We start from the raw sequence: 23,910 nt of genomic DNA, 5'->3' as shown, positions 1-23,910 counted from the left end.
CCCAGCCCAGGAAGGAGGAGGACACAACACAATCCCTCCCGACAGATGCCCACCCAGCCCCTGCTGAGAGACCTCCCGAGAAGGAGCCCCCCCCCCCCCCCCCGCTGGACCCCCAGGAAAGCATATATTAGAAACCAATACTTTCTAATTTACTTTCCAGATCTCCAGACTGGGCCACAGCAACGCCTGGCAGGTGACGGCTAGTGATTTGTAATTTTCTGGATCAGAGAGAAAAGAGGAAGGAAAGGAGGAAGGGATTTCCGTGCGGCCTTGAATCGAAGAGAAGTCAACACAGCTCACTGATTTATCAAAGGTCTTCCTGAAACATTGCCAAATATAGGAGCTTGTTTGCAAAAGACATTTATTTGAAAACTTACCAAAACACGACATCGATTGGATAAAAGCGCTTAAAGAAGAAATCCAGCGTTCCATTGAAACCTCCTAAAATGGAGAAAGGAAAACAACATAAGAAGATGTTGGCTGAACGCACAGAAGTGATGAAACCACCGGAAATTCTGAATGGATTAATCCCTAGTGCCAATGGCAAGCTGGATCAAATAAATGCCATCTTGTAGAGATTTCTAGTGGCCCCCAAAGAAGGACAATGGAAACTGGGAAAGCAGGATGAGAAGGGGGGGGGGGGCAAGCAAGAAGGAAAAAATGGAAGGTCAACAAAGGGCCACGAAGAAGGAATCCAGAGGGAACCCTGACGGAATGGACGCCAGGCAGAAGTCCAGCTGGAACAAGAGAGGCCTCCAGTCAAGACGCGAGAGGCCTGCCATTTCCGTCCTGAAAGAGGGGACCGGTCAGTCCAGTCAGGAGACTCTCTCGCTCAGCTCTGGGCTTCTGACTCACCCGCCTGACTCCGTCCACTGACCAAGTACAAAAACCACTTAGAGCTGTTTGTTGCTGTTGTGGTGGTGGTTACATTTCTCCCCTGCCGTATCTTCCCAAAGGAGACTCAAAGCGGCTTGACATGAAAGCATTAGTATACAATTTAAAATATAGAAATGTACAAACCTCAAAACAGGCCAGCCTCTCCCTGCCTCCTATCTCTGGGCATACCAGGCGGGTCTTACTCTTTGCCCTGGCCCCCTAATTGGGTGAAGGGGCTCCCTCTCCCCCCCCTCCCAACCAGGCCTGTTCCTCGGGGCCACCCTCCCTCCCTCCCTCCCTCTTTGAAGGGTCTGCTTTGGGCAGGGAAGGAAGGAGGGGAGGGGGCTCCAGGGGGGAGGAATGCAGAGCTGCAGAGTGCCTGCCTGAGGGAGGGAGGGAGGGAGGGAGGGGGGAGGGAGGCCCCTTCGGTATTGTCCTCTGGCCCCCATGATCTCTGCAGGGCACCAAGTGCTGCTCTGGGCCCGAGTGGAGAGAGAGAGGGGCCGGAAGACAGTCCCACCTTGTCTCCTGTGGTATGCAGATAATGTAATATATTGAGTATACATATAATATTTATAATATCATAATGTAATATAATGTAGTATTAGTAATAATAAGATATTATATATGTATATATTATAGGACATGTAACATTACTAATATTACAATACAATGATATAGTACAATAGAGTAATAGATAATGCGAATAATATAATGTAATATATATATGCATCTTGTGAGCCGCTCTGAGTCCCCTTCCTTCCTTCGGGGTGAGAAGGGCGGGATGGAGATGTCGTAAATGAATAAATGGTGAGACATAGAGTTGGAAGAGACTCCAAAGGTCCTGCAGCCCAGGAAGGAGGAGGACACCACACAAGCCCTCCCGGCAGATGTCCACCCAGCCTCTTCTGAGAGACCTCCAGAGAAGGAGGAGACACCTTTCTGGACCCCCAGGAAAGCCTCACCATCCAGTGTAGTCAGGGCAGGAGAGAGTCGGGAGGGACCCACGAGGCCATCCATCCCCACCCCCTTCTGTCAGGCTGGAAGGCACCGTCCGATCTCTCTTTGCAGATGGCCATCCCGGCTCCGCTTAAAACCTCCAGAGAAGGAAGGAAGGAAGGGAGCTCCTCCCAACTCTAGGCAGTGTGGAGGGGGGACCCCAAAGGCCATCCAGCCAGACCCCATCATCAGGCACAGAGAGAGAGAGAAGGGCGGCTGATCAAGGTGGTCAACAAAGAAAGAAAGAAAGAAAGAAAGAGATACGGCCCGCTGTGGGAGTGAGGAAGGCGAGCCTCCCTTGCCACAGGGCCCAGGCCGCCCTCGCCTGAGTTTCCTCCTCCTCCTCCTCCTCCTCGGGGGGGGGGGGGGGGCAGCCTGGAAGGAAGGAAGGGAGGGAGAGGCGGGCTCCGAGGCCGAGGAGGAGGCCGCACGGGAGGAGGTGGAGGAGGAGGAGGCGTTTCCCGGAGAGAGGCCGCCCCCCAGAAGAGGGAGCCCAGGCCGAAAAGGAAGGAAGGAAGGAAGGAAGGAAGGAAGGGCCTTCCACGCAAAGGATCCAGGCCTAGCCCTCACTCACTCACTCACTCACCCGCACTCGGGCTCCTCTCTCTCTCGCCGGAAGAAGAAGGCCTCCTCCTCCTCCTCCTCCTCTCTCTCCCTCCCTCGTCAACACGCCCTTAGACGCCGCCCTTGGCTCCTCCTCTTCCTCTTCCTCTCTCCCTCCTCCGGAAGTGAGGAGCTCACGGAGAAAGGCCTCGCCCGAGCCTCCCTCGCCTCTCTAGGACACGCAGGCCGGCCCCTCTCGCTGGGCTTCCGCCAACACCAAACATGGCGGCGGCGGGATGGGTGCCCAGAGAGGGGCGGGGCTTCTTGGCGGCGCTGGCCAGTCAGGAGCAAGAGCGCCTCCTTCCTTCTCTTCCGAAGGCTCACCACCCGCCAATAGAAATTCGCCTCCCTCTCCGGCGTCACCGGTCTCCGGGCAGAAACTCCCTCGAACCCCTTTCTCCGCCCTTCCTTCCTTCCTTCTTGTGCCCCTCCGAGAGGGAGGACATTTGCCGGGATGCGCCAATGGGAATGGGCCTCCGCTCGCCGCGTCACCAGTCTCCAGGCAGAGGGAGCGAGCTTCCTTTCTGCTGCCCTGGAGACTAGGACGCAAGGGAAGAACAATGGCTTCACACTACAGGAAAGGAAGGAGATTCCACCTCAACGTTAGGAAGAACTCCCTGACTAGGAGAGAGAGCCGTTCAGCAGTGGAACTCTCTGCCCCGGAGGGAGTGTGGTGGAGGGAGGCTCCTTCTTTGGAAGCTTTTAAACAGGCCAGCTGGACTGCTGACCTGAAGGTTGCCAGTTTGAATCCACAAGATGGGATGAACTCCCGTCTGCCAGCCTCACCTTGTGGGGACATGAGAGAAACCAGCCTCGGCCATGGAACACCTTCCCATCCAAGGACTACTCCACCCAATCCACAAGCCTGGCCCTCCCTCTCTGCCTGTTGGGTTGGGCTTCTGTTCTGCTCCCCTTCAGTCTCTCTCTCTCTCTCTGTATCAGAAATATGAAACATTAACTAGGTAGACTTAATGACAAAAATGCAAGTTAAGCTCTGAAAAGGTTATGTGGATGCACTTCAATATAAGCAGGTGTGCCTGTAGTTCAGCAGGCCTCAGTGTGAGGAAGCCTCAGTGTGAGGAGGCCTCAGTGAGAGAAGCCCCATTTGAAGGCCTCAGGTGTAAAGCTACTTGTGTTGAAGCTCATGAGAGGAAAATTCTTGATGTCAGTAAGGCCTTTGTGGAGCCACACTGGCGCAATGGGTCAAGCCTTTGTGCTGGCTGGACTGCTGACCTGAATATTGGGTTGCTGGCCTGAAGGTTGCCAGTTCGAACCTGCAAGATGGGGTGAGCTCCCGTCTATCAGCTCTATCTTACAGGAACATGAGAGAAGCCTCCCTGCAAGTCGCTTCTGGTGTGAGAGAAATTGCCGTCTACAGAGACGTTGCCCAGGTGAAACACGTCTCGGCATCCATGGCAACATCTCTGTAGACGGTGAATCCTCTCACGCCAGAAGGGATTTGCAGTATGTCTCTTCTGACATGATACAAGAATAGCAAGGCCTTTGCCAAGGTCCCCCATGATCCTCTTCTGGCAAACACACGAGTCAAAGGTGGGCTAGAGAATACGAATGTGAGGTGGGTTTGTGATGAGGGAAGTGACCAGCCCCAAAGGGTGGAGAGCGAGGACTCCAGAAGGAGGACCAGAACCCACAGTGACCGCAACAGAGGAGAACGCTGGGTCAACACTCACAGAATGAACTCCAACCAGGAGAAGACTCCACTCGGGCAAAAAGAAGGGAAATCCACAGAGACAGGATGGGTTGTGCCTGGCTCAGCAACAGAGTGACACGCGGAAAAGATCTCAGAAGAGTCTGAGTGGACAGCAAGTGGAACATGAGCCAAGAGTGTGATGCGCCAACAGCAGAAATAGCCAGTGGGACTCTGAGCGCGCCTTTGCTCACCTGGCAGATGGAGTTCTGCCAAGGGATTCTGCTTTTCCGGCATGGAAGAAGAGGGTGGACTAGGTGGCCCATGTGGTCTCACCCAACTCTACTACTCTGCAATTCTTCTATTTGGGTGAGAAGGCAAGGGCCGAGAGAGGAGGGGGTTCCTCTCCCTGGATGACCCCAAAAAGAGGCCGGAGAGCGACCTGCGGAGGATGCTCTCGCTGGAGATGCTGCTTGGAGCAGAACGGGAATGGACTCCACGACCCACTGGGTCAAGGGTGTCATGGCTGAAGGACACACCTCTCCTCCTCCTCCTCACAGTCAGGTCTGCTTGTGTGCGGATGGGCCAATCCTCCTCAGACCACGCAAGATCAACCAACCAAAGAACACCCAAGAGATGGTCATGCCGTCTCTGCTTAGAAACCTCCAAAGGAGACTCTTATGGACTCCCGGTGGGAGCAGACTCCACTACTGGACAGCTCTTCCCATCAGGACATTCTTTCTCTTGTTTAGGTGAGGCCTGCACACTTTGTCAGTGTGAGTGAGGGGTGGAGGACAAAGAGAAGCAGAGTCCAAACACGCACAAATCCCCTGCTAGGCAGGCACGTGAATGCAATCCTCTCACGGCCTCCTCCAGCTTTGCAATAGGACAGACTGTCTCATAGGCAAGTAGTTCATTCCAACCCCCAAAACACCACAGAGTCCTGGTCACAGTGTCACAGCCTCTGGCCTTGTAAAGTAGTTCATCTCTTGGAATCAACACTCTTGAGTTCTGACTTTTATTTATTTTTTGGCAACATTTCTGCCCCGCTCTTCTCAACCCCCGAGGGTGGACTCTGAGTGGGTAACACTGGCAACAATTCAATGCCGCAATATCACAACAACAACAATCTAAAACCATAAACAATAACATGAATTATACAGTCATAGATACTTTCATCCAAAGTCCATGGAGGTATTATGCTTGATTTATCTGCTACTTGTAATTATTTACAGGTCTTCTCTTCATATACTCACAAACACAATGGGAACTTCGCACAACAGGGATGGCGGTGGATTACCTACGCAGACAATTATGGCAAGACCTCTCACCAATGGCAGATAGCAAGCTGTCCTTCCTGGAAGGTCAGACCCAGGTGGTGGTGCTGGGGGGGACTCCTGTTTGACTCCCTGGCCGGGGGTGTCCCTCAGGGTTGAATGTTCTCCCTCAGGCTATCTAACATTTACAGGGAACCGCCGGGAGAGATCATCCAGAGTTTTGGAGTTCGGTGTCAAATATATGCCAACGACACACAACTCTATCACTCCTTTCCACCCAAAGCCAAGGATGCCACCCTGATCCTGAACCAGTGCCTGTCACCAGTGATGGACTGGGTGAGAGCTCACAAGTTGAGAGTAAGTCCAGACAAAACAGAGGAATGCGTGGTCAGTTGGGAAGCGGATCAGGGTGTGGGATGACGGCCTGTGTTGGATGGAGTCACACTCCCCTGAAGACACGGTTCGCAGTCTGGGGGTGATCCTGGACTCATCGCTGACCCTGGAACCCCAGGTATTGGGGGCGGCCACGAAAGCTTTCGCACAATTAAAACTTGTGTACCAACTGTGCCCATACCTTGAGACACCAGATTTGGCCATGGTAGTACACATCTTAGTTGCACCCCGTCTGGATTACTGCAATGCTATCTACGAGGGGCTGCCTTTGAAGGTAGTACAAAAGCTGCAATTGGTCCAAAGATCTGCAGCCAGGTACTGGAGCACCGTACAGGGAACGGACAACTCCTACATTAGGGCAGCTCCACTATCTGCTTCTGGGCTAAATACAAGTGTTGGTCATAACCCAGAAAGCCCCAAATGGTTCAGGACCAGACTATCTACAAAGCCGCCTTTCCGAATACAAACCGCCCTGGGTACTGTGGTTTGCAGAGGAGGTCCTCCTCTCAGTCCCACCCTCATCTCAAGCGCGGCTGGTGGGGTCTTTTCCGTGGCCGCTCCCCAGCTCTGGAACTCCCTCCTGAAAGAAGTAAACATGGCCCCTTCCCCCTCTCCTTCAGGAATCTTTTAAAAACTTGTTTATGAGTTCTAGTTTATGGGGAAGAGGAGGAGGATGAGCACTTTATGAAATCTATCCTGTTAGTTTTTAATAAAACTAATGCCTGAATATGCAAAGACACAGGATCAAACAGAGTGCTGCGAAGAGCTAACGGGTTCCCTGAGAGCACGAGAGAAAGAGTGAGACAGGAGAATAACGCAGGCAAAGATCATTAAACCTTTTTAGGCCAGTCTACTGATTCAAAACAATACAGCCTCACCAAATCCAAACACATAACAACTCGAGAACACCAGAATAATACAATAAAACAGTTTACTCACAAATCATGTATGAAGGTGATCATACAGGTAAAATCTTGAGTTTCATGTAATCCAAAAATATAGCTAGGAACCAAGCCAGACCACACAAACTGCTGCACATGACAGAGAGAGAGCAAGTTGGCAGCCTTCTTTTTCTGTCCATCGCCCCAATGTTTTGACTGCCTGGGACCCTTCGAAACATACAGGCAGGTCTCCTCTAGATGTGTGTGAGCTCTTTGCTGTCTAATGCATTTTCCCCTGTGTGGGTTCTTTGATGCTTATGCAGAGTCCCACTTTCACTGAAGCTCTTTCCACATTCCATGCATTTATGTGGTTTCTCCCCTGTGTGGGTCCTTTGATGGGAATGCAGATGTGACCTCTGACTGAAGCTCTTTGCACATTCCATGCATTTATGTGGCTTCTCCCCTGTGTGGGTTCTTTGATGCGTACGCAGATTTGTACTGTGACTGAAGCTCTTTCCACATTCCATGCATATATGTGGCTTCTTCCCTGTGTGGGTTCTTTGATGCTTACGGAGATTTGTACTGTCACTGAAGCTCTTTCCACATTCCAGGCATTTATGCGGCTTCTCCCCTGTGTGGATCCTTTGATGGGTACGCAGATGTCCACTCTTACTAAAGCTCTTTCCACATTCCATGCATTTATGTGGCTTCTCCCCTGTGTGGACCCTTTGATGGATACGCAGATCTGAAATCTGACTGAAACTCTTTCCACATTCCATGCATATATGTGGCTTCTCCCCTGTGTGGATCCTTTGATGGTTATGCAGACTCACACTGTGACTGAAGCTATTTCCACATTCCATGCATTTATGTGGCTTCTCCCCTGTGTGGATCCTTTGATGGGTACGCAGAGTTCCACTCTCACTGAAGCTCTTTCCACATTCCATGCATTTATATGGCTTTTCCCCTGTGTGGGTCCTTTGATGGGAACACAGGTTTCTGCTCTGACTGAAGCTCTTTCCACATTCCACACATTTGTACGGCGTCTCCCCTGTGTGGGTCCTTTGATGGATACGCAGATCTCCACTCTGACTGAAGTTCTTTCCACATTCCACACATTTGTACGGCTTCTCTCCTGTGTGAGTTCGTTGATGTGTAGTAAGAGAACTTCTCGCAGTGAAACATTTCCCACATTCCATACAGTTATGTAGCTTCTCCCCTGTGTGTGATTTTGACAAGGAATTGAGATTCTCCATTCTTTTAAATGTATTATTCAAATATTATGCCAGAAGGTCACAGATATGTTATCCTGATTTCCTCTTCTCAGTCTTTGTATTGCTCTAGTGCATTTGAATAAATAAATTACCAAGCCCCACTTTTCACAGCACAATTCTCCCTTTTCTCCTTGAATACACAGCTATGTAGCTTGAAATATAATTTCTCCAACTTATTTCTTGTTCTTGTGAGTGCTGGGCAATTTTATTCCTGACCTAAGACAAAGGGAAGTGTTCTTCTCAAGGTTCATTCAGAGGTTACCTGCCAAAGAATTGAGAGGAAAATCTTATCAGGAGCAGAGCACAGAAATATCTCATTGAACAATAAGAACAATAGCTTGGTGCTGTAGCCAATGCCGGAGAAGAAGGGAGAAAGAGCGGTCCTATTGAGAAGAGCCTCTGCCTACTGAGAAGTACTTTAACACTTGCCCAACAAAGAGCAAGCCCTGCAAAGGGGAGGGTGGCCCACAATTCTCTGCATGAGACATAGTGTGTATGAGATTGTTTGCACTGCAGTGTGTTAAGAGTGTCATCCAGTCTTTGCAAAGGAAGACTTCTAACAATATGGTCAGCACAGAAAGGTCTAAGGTTGCAAAGCGTTCCCTGCCTAGATCCCGCTTCCTCACATCCCAACTCACAACCATTACCGCCGCGGCCATCACCATCATTATCATTCGGCCGCCTTTTCCATCAGGCTGCTGCTGAGTCACGGCCTCCTCTGCCGCCCAACCCCTATCAGGGCGAAGCGACGAGACCGCGGAAGGTCTGACTGAGTGGTGTTGATCTTTGTGCTGACCGTTGTTGTGTGGACCTCTATGAGATATTGTGTACTGACCTTCTTGTGTAGACCGCTGTGTAGACCTTTGTGCTGGCCTTTTATATAGATTCTTGTGTAGACCTTTAAGCTGGCCTTCTTACATTGATACTTTTGAGTAAGAGTGTGATTGACCATCCGTGCTGCCCCATCCCCGAGTTGTCATCTCCGGAAGCCCCATCTGCTGGTATACCAACCGTCTAGAGATTTCACCGGGGATCATATCAATATTTAGCTAATTGCCATCATCTCCATCCCCATAAGAGGGTGATTATATATTACCAACTAGTACATTCCTGGTTGTCATCTGTTGTCATCTGCTGCTAATGTGATAAGAACGAAATAGAGCACTTAAGGCGCCTGCCGTCTGCTGCTAGATTGCACCAGCACTTATGCCCCTTCCCTGTCCCTCTGTGCCGCACTTTAAATATAGTTGAATAGAGCACTTTAGATCTAGCACTTTATGAATGTGCCTGATGGCATGTAGTGTTGCTGCTGACTGAATACTATTATTAGCAGGTTGCACCTAGAACTTGCGCACTTTAAGAACTACCCCCTTTGGTGTGGCCGGAACATCGACTACCACCTGTATTGCTGCTATCCATGTGGTCCCCCACCCCCCTTTATGTACTGTCCCTGTTACTACTGTGTAGCGAAGGGGGCAGAAGAGGAGGTGGGTTGGAGCCTGTGAATGAAAATGGGGTAGGGAGGGGGGGGGAGGGGGAGAGAGGATGTTGGCAAGAACCAAAAAATCTAACAACGAGCAAAGTAGAAAGTAATTTCTTGGCTCTGTATTGCGGCATGGAGGGGGGGAGGTGTTCCACTAGCCGAGGGGCCCCCATAGAGGTCGTGGTGGGAAGGAGGAGATGCGGCAAAAGGAGACCCCGAATTCGGCCTAATTCGGACCGCCTATCCATATTAACAACCCCCAACCGGTCTCCTAAGGTAAATTGGTATAACCAGGTGAGCGGACCCTCCGGTTTGAAGGTGGTGTTGTTGAACGCCAGATCTGTCAACGGAAAAACGACCTGGATCCAGGATTTAATCCTGGAGGAGCGGGCAGATCTGGCGTGCATGACGGAGACCTGGTTGGATGAAGCTGGGGGCGTAAACCTCTCCCAGCTTTGCCCTCCAGGCTTCTCCGTGCAACACCAACCAAGAGCCGGAGGACGGGGAGGCGGGGTCGCAGTGGTCTATAGAGATTCCATCCATCTGACCAGGAGCCCCATCCCGCAGACCACAAATTTTGAATGCGTCCACTTGAGGGTGGGTGACAGAATAGGGATTCTGTTAGTGTACCGTCCACCTCGCTGCACTACAGTCTCCCTACCTGAGCTAGCGGGGGTGGTCTCGAGCCTGGCGGTGGAGTCCCAACGGCTTCTTGTGCTGGGGGACTTCAACATCCATGCCGAGGCGACCCTCACAGGAGCGGCTCAGGACTTCATGTCCGCCATGGCAACCATGGGGCTGTCCCAACGAATAACTGGCCCCACCCACTGTGCTGGACACACATTGGACTTGGTCTTCTGCCAGGGATGGGAGCAGGGTGGCGGTGTGGAGGAGTTGTCTATCTCTCCGTTGCCATGGACCGACCACTTCCTGATCAGATTTAGGCTCACTGCGCCCCCTAACCTCCGCAAGGGTGGAGGACCCATTAAGATGGTCCGCCCCAGGAGGCTTATGGATCCGAATGGATTCCTGACGGCTCTTGGGGAGTTTCCCGCCACCTCGGTAGGTGACCATGTCGAGGCCTTGGTCGCTCTCTGGAATGGGGAGATGACCAGGGCAATTGACAGGATCGCTCCGGAACGTCCCCTCTCAAGTAACCGAGCTAAACCAGCTCCTTGGTTCACTGAGGAGCTGGCAGCGATGAAGCGAAGGAAGAGGGTTGTAGAGATGTGTTTATTTTAAAGTGTTATTTATAATGTGTTTAAACTGTATTTATAATGTTTATTATAAAGTGTTATCTATAATGTGTTTGAATCTGTATTAATGTATTACATTTGTTGCCAGGGCCTAGCTGAGAGAGATAGGTTGCCATGGTAACAAAGCCTCAGAGGAGGTGGGCGGAGTTTAAGGAATAAAAGGTTTGAAAGCGTCAGTTAATATTCAGTCAGGTGGATGAGACCCTGAGGAGAAGAGCAGAGCCAGTTAAGGGCTCTGGGAAATAGCAGAGTCGAGAAAGGACTCTGGGAAAAGTAGTTTAGTCCGGTGGATGAGACCCGGGGAAGAAGAGCAGAGTCAGTTAGGGCTCTGGGTTGTGAAGCTGTGAGAATTAGTTAGTTCTTAGGATTTGTGAATATTTCTTCAGCAAGAGAGCTGAAGGTGTTACCTTGTTAGATTGCTTAGGTTAAAAGAATCTAACAGAAGGGGTTTTAAGGATCGCCAGTAAGGAAAGACTGGTGATCAGTGGTTTGATCCGAGTACAGGACAAACAGTGTGGAATATTCACAATAGGGAACTCTGAAGTAATAAAAGCACTTCACTAAAGAAGGAGTTTATAGAATTGTAACATCAGAAGCTTGAATGTATCTCAAACCAGCCATTTTGTAACATCAAGCCTTGTGCCAAGTTCAAATTCTCAAAACTGCAACAATTACGTTCTGTTAACAATAAAACTTGTTCTCTTTGTATTTCAAACCTGCCTCCTCCATTGCTTGTATGCTTGGTGCATTCCACACTACCAACGTCACCTCACAACACAACTAAGGATAAACAGAGACATAAACCAGCGTCTATAAACATATTGGTGGCAGTTTAATTGATATTTAAAAGAAGGTTCATTACAAATATTGTTGGCATCAAGGAAAATTAGTATTTCCTCACATTCAGTGGAAATAGTACTTCTTTACATAGTTTGGTGCCAGCAGCTGGGAGGCTTCGTTACAGTTTTTGGTGGCAAGCGGTGGCATTAACGCTTCCTCACAAGGGTACTAGAGAGCGTGTGGCGCTCGGACCCAAGCGAGCCAAACCGAACACGGTTTGTGTCCTTTCTAAGGGCATATGCCGCGGCAATAAAAGCCGCAAAGAAAACTTTCTTTGCGGCCACTATTGCGTCTGCAAAAAACCGTCCGGCGGAGTTGTTTCGGATTGTCAGAGGTCTTTTAACTCCCCCTATCTCAGGTGGGAGCCCTGACAATTCGGCCACGCGCTGTGAAGCATTTGCTCGGTTCTTTGCAGACAAAGTCGCTTTGATCCACTCTGGGCTGGACGCCACATTAAATGCAGTCTCCGTGGATGTGACACAAGCACCTGCTTGTCCTATTTTGTTGGATTCTTTTCAGTTTGTGAAGCCCGAGGATGTGGACAAGATACTTGGAGGAATGAGACCCACCACGTCCATCCTAGACCCCTGCCCATCCTGGCTTCTGAAGGAGGCCAGAGGGGGATTGGCCGAGTGGGTAACGGTGGTGGTTAATGCCTCCCTTCGGGAAGGCAAGATTCCAGCGAGCCTAAAACAGGCTGTTATAAAGCCGCTGTTGAAGAAACCATCACTGGACCCCACCAAATTTGACAACTTTCGGCCTGTTTCCAATCTTCCCTTCTTGGGCAAAGTCATGGAAAGCGTGGTGGCCTCACAACTCCAGGTATTCTTGAGAGACACGGATTATCTGGATCCGGCACAGTCTGGTTTCAGACCGGGACATGGTACCGAGACGGTCTTGGTCGCCTTAGTGGATGATCTGCGCCGGGAGCTAGACGGGGGAGTGTGTCCCTGTTGGTGCTCCTGGACCTCTCAGCGGCCTTCGATACCGTCGACCACGGTATTCTTCTGGGGCGCCTTGCGGAAATGGGCCTTGGGGGCACTGCTCTGCAGTGGCTCCGGTCATTTCTGGAGGGTCGTACCCAGAAGGTGTTATTGGGGGACTCCTGTTCAACACCACAGCCGTTGACCTGTGGGGTTCCTCAGGGTTCCATCTTGTCCCCCATGCTGTTTAACATCTACATGAAGCCGCTGGGTGAGATCATCCGGAGTTTCGGGGTGCGGTGTCACCTGTACGCAGATGACGTCCAACTCTGTCACTCCTTCCCACCTGCTACTAAGGAGGCTGTCGAAGTCCTGAACCGGTGCCTGGCCGCTGTGACGGTCTGGATGAGGGCGAACAAACTGAAACTAAATCCAGACAAGACAGAGGTACTCCTGGTCAGTCGCAAGGCCGAGCAGGGTATAGGGTTACAGCCTGTGCTGGACGGGGTCGCACTCCCCTTGAAGGCGCAGGTTCGCAGCTTGGGTGTGACCCTGGACTCGTCGCTGAGCCTGGATCCCCAGGTTTCAGCGGTGACCAGGGGAGCATTTGCACAGCTTAGGCTCGTGCGCCAGCTGCGCCCGTATCTTGGGAAGTCTGACTTGGCCATGGTGGTACACGCTTTGGTCACATCCCGCCTCGACTACTGCAACGCTCTCTACGTGGGGCTGCCCTTGAAAACGGCCCGGAAGCTTCAGCTCGTCCAGCGCGCGGCAGCCATGTTGTTAACAGGAGCAGGGCGCAGGGAGCATACAACGCCCCTGCTGTCCCAGCTCCACTGGCTGCCGATTTGCTACCGGGCCCAATTTAAGGTGCTGGTGTTATCCTACAAAGCCCTAAACGGTTCCGGCCCAAAATACCTTGCTGACCGCATCTCGGCCTACGAGCCCACGAGGACCTTGAGATCATCCGGGGAGGCCCTTCTCTCGGTCCCGCCTGCCTCACAGGCACGCCTGGCGGGGACGAGGGAGCGGGCCTTCTCGGTGGTGGCCCCCCGGCTGTGGAACACCCTCCCTGCTGAAGTTAGACAGGCGCCCTCCCTTATGGCCTTTCGTAGGAGCCTGAAAACATGGCTCTTCGAGTTGGCCTTCAACTGAGTGCCACATCACTGGAAATGATGACCGGAATGGACTACGACTATGAAATCGACTATGACCCCAGGATATGACGAAGTGGATTTTTAGTATAGGTATATGTTATGTAGTAGTAGATTGTGGTGTATTGTCTTGATTTATTGTAAACTGTCTTTTCTATGTTGTTGTTCACCGCCACGAGTCGCCCTAGGGCTGAGAGTGGCGGTCAATAAGTGCAAGAAATAAATAAATAAATAATAAATAACTCAGAACTTGAGTGACCACCTGTACGGGCAGACCATCCCAAGTGGCCAGTCTTGTGAGAAAAATACTTCATTTCTTCAAACTGAAGCAAATTTTTTCCTGACCTCGGGCAGAACAAATGCAAACAAAAAAACAAAGCAAGACCACAAAAATGGAGATAGGGATGCAGAAGCAGAGGGTGAAAGGCACTCAGCCTAGCAGCAGGACACGAGAGAAGAGGTATAGAGGAGACGGAAGGATGGACCCCCAGTGCCAAAGATGATGCTTCTACTATGGCTCAAGGGGGAGGAGGGAGGCCATTGCGTTCACTGCACCCACTGCGGGCCCCTCTTTGGCCCCGGGAGCCCCTTTGGGGGAGTTTCCTTGAGGGTCCCCTGCCAGTGGAGCTGAGACCGAGCCCCACTCAAAGCGTCAAGCAGGGGCTTCCGCCACAGCCGCCTGGAATCACCTTCGGGTTTGAGAAAGGCGGGGGAGAAATATCGTCAATAATAAACAAACACTTGCATTACTTTATGAGAAACACTTTATGATGTTTTTATAATGTTTTATACTGTTCATATCTAAGATGTATATTTATGCTTTTGTTGCCAGCTGCCCCGAGTCCCTCTGCGGAGGTCGAGATGGGACGGGATATCAATGCCCAAAATATATAGACAAATGGGACTGTAATTGCCAACAAGAGGACTGGCTGGGCTGGCTTTGTTTTTGCTGCCATGGCTCAGAAGAGGCTTCTCACTGGTCCCAACTGTTTATATTTTAATAGCCTCACTGTTTAATTTTAATGTGTGTGGTTTTTGGTTTTCAATGATATCCTGTGTTGTTTTGATTGTAAGTGGTATCAGTCTCCTTTTAAGAGAGAGAAAGCGGGAGGGTGACTACAATGACCAAGGGTGCGGAGAACAACCCCTATGAGGAGCAGCTTAAAGAGTTGGGCATGTTTAGCCTGAAGAAGAGAAGGCTGAGAGGAGACATGACAGCCATGTATAAATATGTGAGGGGAAGATATCATAGGGAGGAGGGAGGGAGCTTCCTTTCTGCTGCCCTGGAGACTAGAACGCAACGGAGCCATGGCTTCAAACTACAGGAAAGGAAGGAGATTCCACCTGAACCTGAGGAAGAACTTCCTGACTGTGAGGGAGAGCCCTTCAGCAGAGGATCTTTCTCAGTGTGTGGTGGAGGCTCCTTCTTTGGGGGCTTTGAAGCAGAGGCTGGCTGGCCATCTGTCAGGGGGGCTTTGAAGGAGATTTCTTGCTTCTTGGGTGAAAGAGATTGGACTGGGTGATGGCCCATGAGATCTCCTCCAACTCTAGGATTCTTATAATCTCTATTCCAAACGAATTCCAGCCTGTGAAGGCCAGAGATGCAGAAGGGGAAATGAAGGCCAGAAGTCAAGAGGCAGGGCAGGGCTCTCTGGCTCTTCCAAAGGATCCGAGTCTCTTATGGTCGGGCAAGGGAGCTGAAGGAGAAGAAGGAGGAGGAGGAGGAGGCAAGAGCCGCAGGGCAGGGGCATCTCTGGCGGGGAAGGAGGGGAAGGAGGGAAGGAAGGGAGGGCTGCTGAGTGTCTTGTGTGAGGCCCCTTCTACACTGCCACACCATCCAGGTTATTAGAGATCAGAGAATCCATCTTGTCTGCTATGAGCTGGGTGACATTTATTTATTTATGGCTTTTCTATGCAGCCCTTCTCTATCAGCTCCAGCTCCTCATGCGGGGACATGAGAGAAGCCTTCCACAAGGATGATAAAACATCAAAACATCGGGCGTCCCCTGGGCAATTCTCTCACACCAGAAGCGACTTGCAGTTTCACAAGTTGCTCCTGACACGACAAATAAAACAACAAAACAAAACAACAACAACAACAACAACCCCGAAGGGGACTCAGAGAGGCTTACAAGATATACAGAATTACAATATATTATACTATTAGCATAGTAGAATATCAGTATTATATATTACATGTAATATTACATGTAATATAAAATATATAATTATAATATCATATTATTATATAATATATAATATATTATAATAATAAATATTATTATCAGTAGAGACATCTCCAGCTCATCCCTTGTTTGGGTATTAGCCAGCAGGTCAATGACTTAAATCAAGACATAGTTTTCTAAGATCTACAGAGACACTCGCTGGAACACCTCAGCAAGTGAGAGTCCAAAAGTGGCAGGCCCAAACCCAGAACCTCAATCCGTGGGTGATACCAGATGAGAGACTCCCCCCTGGGCACACAGAGGACTGGGCGACTTGGAAGGCGCTGAACAGACTGCGCTCTGGCCCCACGAGATGCAGAGCCAACCTCAAGAAATGGGGCCACAAAGTGGAATAATCCACGACATGTGAGTGCGCCTGACCACCTGCTGCCATGCAACCTGAGCTCTGCCACATGCACAAGGGAGGACCTCCTTGTGGCAACACCAGAGGCACTCCAAGGGGCCAGAGACTGGTCAAAGGACATTTAAGAGAATGTCAAGCATGCAAAAATTGTGTTTTGATTTTGTTTTTAATCTGTTTGTTTTGTTGTGTTAGAAATGTAATACAATGGTATGGTTGCGGATGACACGATAAGTAAATAAATAAATAAATAAGTATAATATATATCACCCTTCTCACCCCGAAGGGGACTCTGAGAAGCTTACAAGATATATATATATAGACATAAAACATATAATACTATGAGCATAGCACAATACCAGTATTCTATATTTCCATATCGTACTATACCACTATATTGTAATGTTATTACCAATATTGCATGTTATATATATATATGTATATATATATACATATATATATGTTATATATATATATTTATATATATATACATATATATAATTATAGTATCATATTATTATTAGTATACTGTATTGCATTACCATATTTTTATAACTAGGATATAATATATATATGGGGCTACCTGCCTTCTGGACTCCTCTCTCTCTCTCTCTCTCTCTCTCTCTTGCCTCTGCCCGAGGGTCTAGGGGCCAAGGCTGCTCTGGCCTGCTGCTGCTGGGAGGGGAGAGAGTGGAGAGGCCGCAGAGTCTCCTCGAGAGGCCGCCAAGGCTCCCTCCCAAGGCTAGGCTGCCAAGGAGGAGGAGGAGGAGGAGGAGGCCTCCGAGAGGGAGGGCCGGGGCCGGGGCCGAGCCGGGACAGAAAGGCCGAGCAGGCCGAGCAGGAGGAGGCGGGACAGGAAAGCCAAGCCCGGAGCTCTGAGGAGGGAGGCAGGAGCCTGTCTGAGGGGAAGGCCAGGCCCCAGGGATGATGATGGCGCCCAGAGCCACTCACCTCTTTCTTCCGCTCTCTCTCTCTTTCCCTCGTCAACAGGAAGCCCCACGCCGAAGCCCCGCCCCCTTTCCCTCCTCCGGAAGTGAGGAGCTCACGGGAAAGGCCGCGCCCGAGCCTCCCTCGCCGCTCTAGGAAACCAGGCATGGCAGCCGCGGGATGGAGGGCCAGAGAGGGGCGGGGCTTCTACGCGGCTGTGGAGTCAGGAACAGAGGAACCAGAGAGAGAGAGCCGCCTTCCTTCCTTCTCTTCCAAAGGCCCAGCACCCACCAATAGGAATTCGCCTCCTCTCCGGCGTCACCGGTCTCCGGGCAGAAACTCCTCCGCCCTCCCGCCCTTCCTCCTTCTGTCACTCCTGAAGAGAATTCCCGGGATGCGCCAATGGGAATGGGCCTCCGCTGGCCGCGTCACCAGTCTCCAGGCAGACTCGCCCCCTGATGCTCCCCCTGGCTGCTGCTGCTGCTGCTGCCCATTCCTGCCATTCAGAGAGAGAGAGGGAGAGGGAGGGAGACCAGCCAGGCTGGAGATGGACCACAGCCTCACCCAATGACCACTCAGCCCCATCCTCAAGCTTGCCCTCCCTCCCTGTTGGGCTGGGCTCCTGTTCTGCTCCCCTTCAGTCTCTCTCTCTCTCAGTCTCTGTATCAGAAATATTGGTTGAATGGATGCAGCTCAATATAGGCAGCTGGACCTGTAGCTTAGCAGGCCTCAGTGTTGGTTGGTCTCAGTGTGAGAAGTCCTCAGTGTGAGAAGGCCTCAGAGTGAGAGAAGCCCCAGGTCGAAGTCCTCAGGTGTCAATCTACTGTGTGAAGCTCCTGTGTCAGTTTGGTGTGAGAGGAGCCTCTGTGAGGGCAAAGCTGTTTATCTGCATGAGGAAGTATGTATATATATATACATATATATATGTATATATATATACATATATATAATTATAGTATCATATTATTATTAGTATACTGTATTGCATTACCATATTTTTATAACTAGGATATAATATATATATGGGGCTACCTGCCTTCTGGACTCCTCTCTCTCTCTCTCTCTCTCTCTCTTGCCTCTGCCCGAGGGTCTAGGGGCCAAGGCTGCTCTGGCCTGCTGCTGCTGGGAGGGGAGAGAGTGGAGAGGCCGCAGAGTCTCCTCGAGAGGCCGCCAAGGCTCCCTCCCAAGGCTAGGCTGCCAAGGAGGAGGAGGAGGAGGAGGAGGCCTCCGAGAGGGAGGGCCGGGGCCGGGGCCGAGCCGGGACAGAAAGGCCGAGCAGGCCGAGCAGGAGGAGGCGGGACAGGAAAGCCAAGCCCGGAGCTCTGAGGAGGGAGGCAGGAGCCTGTCTGAGGGGAAGGCCAGGCCCCAGGGATGATGATGGCGCCCAGAGCCACTCACCTCTTTCTTCCGCTCTCTCTCTCTTTCCCTCGTCAACAGGAAGCCCCACGCCGAAGCCCCGCCCCCTTTCCCTCCTCCGGAAGTGAGGAGCTCACGGGAAAGGCCGCGCCCGAGCCTCCCTCGCCGCTCTAGGAAACCAGGCATGGCAGCCGCGGGATGGAGGGCCAGAGAGGGGCGGGGCTTCTACGCGGCTGTGGAGTCAGGAACAGAGGAACCAGAGAGAGAGAGCCGCCTTCCTTCCTTCTCTTCCAAAGGCCCAGCACCCACCAATAGGAATTCGCCTCCTCTCCGGCGTCACCGGTCTCCGGGCAGAAACTCCTCCGCCCTCCCGCCCTTCCTCCTTCTGTCACTCCTGAAGAGAATTCCCGGGATGCGCCAATGGGAATGGGCCTCCGCTGGCCGCGTCACCAGTCTCCAGGCAGACTCGCCCCCTGATGCTCCCCCTGGCTGCTGCTGCTGCTGCTGCCCATTCCTGCCATTCAGAGAGAGAGAGGGAGAGGGAGGGAGACCAGCCAGGCTGGAGATGGACCACAGCCTCACCCAATGACCACTCAGCCCCATCCTCAAGCTTGCCCTCCCTCCCTGTTGGGCTGGGCTCCTGTTCTGCTCCCCTTCAGTCTCTCTCTCTCTCAGTCTCTGTATCAGAAATATTGGTTGAATGGATGCAGCTCAATATAGGCAGCTGGACCTGTAGCTTAGCAGGCCTCAGTGTTGGTTGGTCTCAGTGTGAGAAGTCCTCAGTGTGAGAAGGCCTCAGAGTGAGAGAAGCCCCAGGTCGAAGTCCTCAGGTGTCAATCTACTGTGTGAAGCTCCTGTGTCAGTTTGGTGTGAGAGGAGCCTCTGTGAGGGCAAAGCTGTTTATCTGCATGAGGAAGTATGTATATATATATACATATATATATGTATATATATATACATATATATAATTATAGTATCATATTATTATTAGTATACTGTATTGCATTACCATATTTTTATAACTAGGATATAATATATATATGGGGCTACCTGCCTTCTGGACTCCTCTCTCTCTCTCTCTCTCTCTCTCTTGCCTCTGCCCGAGGGTCTAGGGGCCAAGGCTGCTCTGGCCTGCTGCTGCTGGGAGGGGAGAGAGTGGAGAGGCCGCAGAGTCTCCTCGAGAGGCCGCCAAGGCTCCCTCCCAAGGCTAGGCTGCCAAGGAGGAGGAGGAGGAGGAGGAGGCCTCCGAGAGGGAGGGCCGGGGCCGGGGCCGAGCCGGGACAGAAAGGCCGAGCAGGCCGAGCAGGAGGAGGCGGGACAGGAAAGCCAAGCCCGGAGCTCTGAGGAGGGAGGCAGGAGCCTGTCTGAGGGGAAGGCCAGGCCCCAGGGATGATGATGGCGCCCAGAGCCACTCACCTCTTTCTTCCGCTCTCTCTCTCTTTCCCTCGTCAACAGGAAGCCCCACGCCGAAGCCCCGCCCCCTTTCCCTCCTCCGGAAGTGAGGAGCTCACGGGAAAGGCCGCGCCCGAGCCTCCCTCGCCGCTCTAGGAAACCAGGCATGGCAGCCGCGGGATGGAGGGCCAGAGAGGGGCGGGGCTTCTACGCGGCTGTGGAGTCAGGAACAGAGGAACCAGAGAGAGAGAGCCGCCTTCCTTCCTTCCTTCTCTTCCAAAGGCCCAGCACCCACCAATAGGAATTCGCCTCCTCTCCGGCGTCACCGGTCTCCGGGCAGAAACTCCTCCGCCCTCCCGCCCTTCCTCCTTCTGTCACTCCTGAAGAGAATTCCCGGGATGCGCCAATGGGAATGGGCCTCCGCTGGCCGCGTCACCAGTCTCCAGGCAGACTCGCCCCCTGATGCTCCCCCTGGCTGCTGCTGCTGCTGCTGCCCATTCCTGCCATTCAGAGAGAGAGAGGGAGAGGGAGGGAGACCAGCCAGGCTGGAGATGGACCACAGCCTCACCCAATGACCACTCAGCCCCATCCTCAAGCTTGCCCTCCCTCCCTGTTGGGCTGGGCTCCTGTTCTGCTCCCCTTCAGTCTCTCTCTCTCTCAGTCTCTGTATCAGAAATATTGGTTGAATGGATGCAGCTCAATATAGGCAGCTGGACCTGTAGCTTAGCAGGCCTCAGTGTTGGTTGGTCTCAGTGTGAGAAGTCCTCAGTGTGAGAAGGCCTCAGAGTGAGAGAAGCCCCAGGTCGAAGTCCTCAGGTGTCAATCTACTGTGTGAAGCTCCTGTGTCAGTTTGGTGTGAGAGGAGCCTCTGTGAGGGCAAAGCTGTTTATCTGCATGAGGAAGTATGTATATATATATACATATATATATGTATATATATATACATATATATAATTATAGTATCATATTATTATTAGTATACTGTATTGCATTACCATATTTTTATAACTAGGATATAATATATATATGGGGCTACCTGCCTTCTGGACTCCTCTCTCTCTCTCTCTCTCTCTCTCTTGCCTCTGCCCGAGGGTCTAGGGGCCAAGGCTGCTCTGGCCTGCTGCTGCTGGGAGGGGAGAGAGTGGAGAGGCCGCAGAGTCTCCTCGAGAGGCCGCCAAGGCTCCCTCCCAAGGCTAGGCTGCCAAGGAGGAGGAGGAGGAGGAGGAGGCCTCCGAGAGGGAGGGCCGGGGCCGGGGCCGAGCCGGGACAGAAAGGCCGAGCAGGCCGAGCAGGAGGAGGCGGGACAGGAAAGCCAAGCCCGGAGCTCTGAGGAGGGAGGCAGGAGCCTGTCTGAGGGGAAGGCCAGGCCCCAGGGATGATGATGGCGCCCAGAGCCACTCACCTCTTTCTTCCGCTCTCTCTCTCTTTCCCTCGTCAACAGGAAGCCCCACGCCGAAGCCCCGCCCCCTTTCCCTCCTCCGGAAGTGAGGAGCTCACGGGAAAGGCCGCGCCCGAGCCTCCCTCGCCGCTCTAGGAAACCAGGCATGGCAGCCGCGGGATGGAGGGCCAGAGAGGGGCGGGGCTTCTACGCGGCTGTGGAGTCAGGAACAGAGGAACCAGAGAGAGAGAGCCGCCTTCCTTCCTTCTCCTCCAAAGGCCCAGCACCCACCAATAGGAATTCGCCTCCTCTCCGGCGTCACCGGTCTCCGGGCAGAAACTCCTCCGCCCTCCCGCCCTTCCTCCTTCTGTCACTCCTGAAGAGAATTCCCGGGATGCGCCAATGGGAATGGGCCTCCGCTGGCCGCGTCACCAGTCTCCAGGCAGACTCGCCCCCTGATGCTCCCCCTGGCTGCTGCTGCTGCTGCTGCCCATTCCTGCCATTCAGAGAGAGAGAGGGAGAGGGAGGGAGACCAGCCAGGCTGGAGATGGACCACAGCCTCACCCAATGACCACTCAGCCCCATCCTCAAGCTTGCCCTCCCTCCCTGTTGGGCTGGGCTCCTGTTCTGCTCCCCTTCAGTCTCTCTCTCTCTCAGTCTCTGTATCAGAAATATTGGTTGAATGGATGCAGCTCAATATAGGCAGCTGGACCTGTAGCTTAGCAGGCCTCAGTGTTGGTTGGTCTCAGTGTGAGAAGTCCTCAGTGTGAGAAGGCCTCAGAGTGAGAGAAGCCCCAGGTCGAAGTCCTCAGGTGTCAATCTACTGTGTGAAGCTCCTGTGTCAGTTTGGTGTGAGAGGAGCCTCTGTGAGGGCAAAGCTGTTTATCTGCATGAGGAAGTATGTATATATATATACATATATATATGTATATATATATACATATATATAATTATAGTATCATATTATTATTAGTATACTGTATTGCATTACCATATTTTTATAACTAGGATATAATATATATATGGGGCTACCTGCCTTCTGGACTCCTCTCTCTCTCTCTCTCTCTCTCTCTCTTGCCTCTGCCCGAGGGTCTAGGGGCCAAGGCTGCTCTGGCCTGCTGCTGCTGGGAGGGGAGAGAGTGGAGAGGCCGCAGAGTCTCCTCGAGAGGCCGCCAAGGCTCCCTCCCAAGGCTAGGCTGCCAAGGAGGAGGAGGAGGAGGAGGAGGCCTCCGAGAGGGAGGGCCGGGGCCGGGGCCGAGCCGGGACAGAAAGGCCGAGCAGGCCGAGCAGGAGGAGGCGGGACAGGAAAGCCAAGCCCGGAGCTCTGAGGAGGGAGGCAGGAGCCTGTCTGAGGGGAAGGCCAGGCCCCAGGGATGATGATGGCGCCCAGAGCCACTCACCTCTTTCTTCCGCTCTCTCTCTCTTTCCCTCGTCAACAGGAAGCCCCACGCCGAAGCCCCGCCCCCTTTCCCTCCTCCGGAAGTGAGGAGCTCACGGGAAAGGCCGCGCCCGAGCCTCCCTCGCCGCTCTAGGAAACCAGGCATGGCAGCCGCGGGATGGAGGGCCAGAGAGGGGCGGGGCTTCTACGCGGCTGTGGAGTCAGGAACAGAGGAACCAGAGAGAGAGAGCCGCCTTCCTTCCTTCTCTTCCAAAGGCCCAGCACCCACCAATAGGAATTCGCCTCCTCTCCGGCGTCACCGGTCTCCGGGCAGAAACTCCTCCGCCCTCCCGCCCTTCCTCCTTCTGTCACTCCTGAAGAGAATTCCCGGGATGCGCCAATGGGAATGGGCCTCCGCTGGCCGCGTCACCAGTCTCCAGGCAGACTCGCCCCCTGATGCTCCCCCTGGCTGCTGCTGCTGCTGCCCATTCCTGCCATTCAGAGAGAGAGAGGGAGAGGGAGGGAGACCAGCCAGGCTGGAGATGGACCACAGCCTCACCCAATGACCACTCAGCCCCATCCTCAAGCTTGCCCTCCCTCCCTGTTGGGCTGGGCTCCTGTTCTGCTCCCCTTCAGTCTCTCTCTCTCTCAGTCTCTGTATCAGAAATATTGGTTGAATGGATGCAGCTCAATATAGGCAGCTGGACCTGTAGCTTAGCAGGCCTCAGTGTTGGTTGGTCTCAGTGTGAGAAGTCCTCAGTGTGAGAAGGCCTCAGAGTGAGAGAAGCCCCAGGTCGAAGTCCTCAGGTGTCAATCTACTGTGTGAAGCTCCTGTGTCAGTTTGGTGTGAGAGGAGCCTCTGTGAGGGCAAAGCTGTTTATCTGCATGAGGAAGTATGTATATATATATACATATATATATGTATATATATATACATATATATAATTATAGTATCATATTATTATTAGTATACTGTATTGCATTACCATATTTTTATAACTAGGATATAATATATATATGGGGCTACCTGCCTTCTGGACTCCTCTCTCTCTCTCTCTCTCTCTCTCTTGCCTCTGCCCGAGGGTCTAGGGGCCAAGGCTGCTCTGGCCTGCTGCTGCTGGGAGGGGAGAGAGTGGAGAGGCCGCAGAGTCTCCTCGAGAGGCCGCCAAGGCTCCCTCCCAAGGCTAGGCTGCCAAGGAGGAGGAGGAGGAGGAGGAGGCCTCCGAGAGGGAGGGCCGGGGCCGGGGCCGAGCCGGGACAGAAAGGCCGAGCAGGCCGAGCAGGAG

General features: G+C 52.4%; 3 protein-coding genes and 1 pseudogene across 5 annotated transcripts in view; 1 reads left to right on the top strand and 3 right to left on the bottom strand.

The window, feature by feature from the left end:
- Positions 1-23,910, top strand: part of LOC132766262 (zinc finger protein 135-like) — a 457,616-nt gene that overhangs the window by 308,365 nt on the left and 125,341 nt on the right. The gene's annotated exons all lie outside the window — the stretch shown is intronic.
- LOC132772090 (zinc finger protein 420-like) overlaps positions 1-23,910 on the bottom strand; it is a 136,111-nt gene that overhangs the window by 82,214 nt on the left and 29,987 nt on the right. The window contains exons 1-2 of one of the 3 annotated variants that reach the window (XM_067464913.1): positions 2,462-2,555; positions 378-441 (exon numbers count right to left, since the gene is read on the bottom strand). The exons of the other annotated variants lie outside the window; for them this stretch is intronic. The gene's annotated coding sequence lies outside the window, so the exon portion shown is untranslated. Of the gene's footprint in view, positions 1-377; positions 442-2,461; positions 2,556-23,910 lie in introns of those variants that run through there. 3 annotated transcript variants of the gene reach the window in all.
- LOC132766369 (zinc finger protein ZFP2-like) overlaps positions 1-23,910 on the bottom strand; it is a 252,056-nt gene that overhangs the window by 202,528 nt on the left and 25,618 nt on the right. The window lies entirely within an intron of this gene.
- LOC132766332 (zinc finger protein 721-like) overlaps positions 6,714-23,910 on the bottom strand; it is a 42,808-nt pseudogene continuing 25,611 nt past the window's right edge.

Source organism: Anolis sagrei, chromosome 2 (assembly GCF_037176765.1).
Source record: "Anolis sagrei isolate rAnoSag1 chromosome 2, rAnoSag1.mat, whole genome shotgun sequence".
Classification (NCBI taxonomy): Eukaryota; Metazoa; Chordata; class Lepidosauria; order Squamata; family Dactyloidae; genus Anolis; species Anolis sagrei.
This window is presented reverse-complemented; position numbering and strand designations above follow the sequence as displayed.